The sequence below is a fragment of the Ornithodoros turicata genome, chromosome 7 (assembly GCF_037126465.1).
Source record: "Ornithodoros turicata isolate Travis chromosome 7, ASM3712646v1, whole genome shotgun sequence".
Taxonomy (NCBI): domain Eukaryota; kingdom Metazoa; phylum Arthropoda; class Arachnida; order Ixodida; family Argasidae; genus Ornithodoros; species Ornithodoros turicata.
In genome coordinates this window covers 49473390-49476590 of record NC_088207.1, presented here as the reverse complement: position 1 = coordinate 49476590, position 3201 = coordinate 49473390, and the positions used below count along the sequence as shown (strand labels likewise).

The 3201-nt window shown below is 45.9% G+C and overlaps 1 long non-coding RNA gene across 1 annotated transcript; it reads left to right on the top strand.

Annotated features, from left to right (window-relative positions):
* Nucleotides 1-487: 487 nt before the first annotated feature.
* Nucleotides 488-2857, top strand: LOC135401401 (uncharacterized). The gene is made up of 3 exons (XR_010424810.1): nucleotides 488-645; nucleotides 2225-2309; nucleotides 2534-2857. It is a non-coding gene; the product is annotated as an uncharacterized LOC135401401 (long non-coding RNA).
* The last annotated feature ends 344 nt before the right edge of the window (nucleotides 2858-3201 follow it).

The following is a 3201-nucleotide window of genomic DNA, read 5'->3' as shown; positions in this document are numbered from 1 at the left end:
AGATCACTTAGAAAACCAAAAATAGCTAACTACAATAAAAACAATGAGCGACAAAGACTTTTCGGTCAACGACAGCAGTCAGACACTCACACACACGCACACTGTGAGGCAATAAAAGAAAGACAAAAACGTAGAGTAAAATCAACGTTCTCACTTATTTTGTGAGTCGCTACAAGTCTGCAACTTTTGAAGCCACTAAATTACCCAGGCCCTCTAAACTCTCCATACAGATTTCATACTATACAGATTCTCCAACTTAATTGCGGCAAGACCCCAGAGATAAACTGGGAAACTTGCGTCCTGTACATGACGCATTAGCAGCACTACCGAGAAATGTGTAAGCAACTTATGATAGACTTCTTCAAATGCACCGAGATAACGCTACGTTGGTCATCAGGAGCACGACAGTGATGTCGCTAGTCTCCAGTGAAGCAAAATAGTGTGTGTGTGGGGGGGTGAAACTTAAAGCGGGTGACGCACTATCTCCAAGCTGACGCACAATCTTCGGGGGCGGAAACAGAAGCTGTCGTCTTCCTGTGTCCCTGCTGGCTCATGGGACACGCTTTTATATAAGGCAGAAGATTTATGTCATCTGTTGTACTGCGCTTTCACGAAGACTTGTTGTTGTGTCCAGAGCAAACGGAGGTAAGAGCTCCGATATTTCACATTGTGTCGCCTATTTTTCCCGACGTTGCCATTATGTTGTAGGGTATGACCACTACGGAGTCCAAAAAGTTCGAGGACAATATGCCGATTGTCGAAACGTACATTTCATATCGGCGGAGTTACGCATATTGGATATGCTTTTTCCAAGTAATGCCTCTCGGGCACGATGCACTTCTGCCAGCGTAATTTTTGCAGAATTGTGCGAATGGCTTATGTCGACGCGGATAGTCTTCGACAGAACCTCTACCTTCTGCGAAACGCCAGTGTCATTTAAAGGCGCGTTAGTGTCATACCTTCATTACCATACAGCTGTTGAATCACCCGTAAGGTTTCAGTAGCCGACTTGCATGATTTTTGGCAAAACCCGATGTTGCTTCGCTGATGCCCAGACAGCGACATCTGAGCTCTTCGCCGCTGGCACCTGACAACCTTACACAAAAGTACCGTTCTGCTTGCACTGATCTGTCATCAGCCAATCAGTGCCACCATCTATACATCAAATTTATTCAAGAATATTGTGCACTGCGGCAGGTCCTCGAGCTTTCTGACTCCTGTATGTGAAACCTATAGCCCACATGTAAGATGAGACATCTCGGAAACAGGCACAGTCCTAAAGATTGTCCCGGTTTGTGCGACAGCATTCCTACAATATTGTTTTTGATTAGTTTAGCCATTATTAAATGGGTTGGGACACTTTCATACACGTGGTTACATCATGGATGCAGTGTACTGCATGACAGAACACCGAGGGAAAAAGCCATTCTTCTGCGTGTCGTACTTAGCGAGATACAAGCCCTCAAACACATTCCCATGCGAAGCGCAGACGTCACAGAGCTCAGAGTTGTGCCCATTCCGATTGGCAGCCGTAAGCACGTGTCTTCTCTGCCTCACTGGCGGCGGCAAAGGTTGTGATGTCAAAGCCGCATGAGTTTCGATATTCGGTGTGCCTGTTTTCTCTGCTTTTATTACCCTAATCGCTGTGAAACTTCCAATGGACGTTCACATCGGTGCAAAGAACCGTCTTTTACGTTTATCTGAGCTAACCTAGGATGACCTGTCGTAACCCCTTTTAGGGCAATGGGGGATGCCTCGCTTTCAATATAGAGCGCAGTTCGTACCTACCAATTGTTCCACGGAATTCGACGACAAAATATATGAAACGATGGTCACGTTTAGGGACGTCAGCCGGGTTCGATTCTTGAGACCGGCTGTTAAGCCAACTATACAGGCAAGTGTCGGCACAATCCCGTGTGAAGTCGGTACAAGACGTGAGATCCCAACAACATACGATCACGTCAGCAGGCAAAACATCTCGGTAACAGCAACATTGCCACCACTAACAACAACAACAACAACAACGTTTTTCAGAATTTATCGTGTAAGCATTTTCCGCATTTTGTAGACAACATAGTTTGATAAAACAGAGTTTCCATGAAAGTGCTACAGTAAAAGGAGCAAAGCAGTCCCAGTTCGTAGTGCATGTTGTCCGAAGGAAACCTTGACTTCGCATAAATTTTCCCCGCTCTCTTCCCTTGATCGATTATTTGTCTTCTATTAGGTGTGAATCAGAATGAAGACAGCTGCGGTACTCTTCGCTGCCTCTCTGGTCCTAGCTGCAACCTACCTAGCAGAAACAGCGAGACGTAAGGATGGAACTTCAAATATGCACTGTGCGGATTATCATACTTGTTGTTGTTGACATCAGACTCGTATTTGAATGCTAAGCGTGTTCGCTGGCTTTGTGGCGAGTTACGAGTCACTATGTATCAGTAGTTTCTAACCACCACACTCCCTTCGTGCATGCTCTGGGGGCACTTATTGTGAAATATGCCTATCAGTGGTTCACACATCTGTGCTATTTTTGCAGAGCTTGGGTATCATGAATGTCACCGTGGTGCCGTCTATTCGTACTGTGCCTCACCATGTCCACGTGTATGTGGTCAACCGCCAGTGACCAACTGCAGTCGTCGTTGCATTGAAGGATGCACCTGCGAACAAGGCCTCATTTTGGACCCTCTTGGTCGCCGATGCATTCACGAAGACACCTGCAACCGCCTCGTCAACCGCAACACGACGCGAGCGACACCGGTGTCAAATGTTGGCGAAAGTTAGACGCTCTTGTGTTGCTTATGTAGTGTACCTCAATCACCTAAACGACAACATTTCGGCAATAAAATTATACATGCTCTTATCTTCAGTACGTATGGACGGTTCTACTCCAATGCCGTACGCAAGCCACACACGCACACACATAAATGGGATGATAATGTGGTGATGGCCATGTTGCTTTTGAAGATACGGGCTTAGATAGTTGTCAGCAAAATGGGCTACCCAATAATGTAGCTCCATCGGACTGCATGTAGAAAGGGTTCTAGTTGTCTGGTTGTCACTCAATACTTTTGACATACAGATAAAAGTATACATGTGTACAAAAGTACACATAAAACTTCGCCTGAGGCACATAAGTGTGTGTGCTGTTCCTTGCTGTCGGTGAGGTGCAAATCGGTGTCTGCTTTCGTTTTGTGTTTCTCTCCC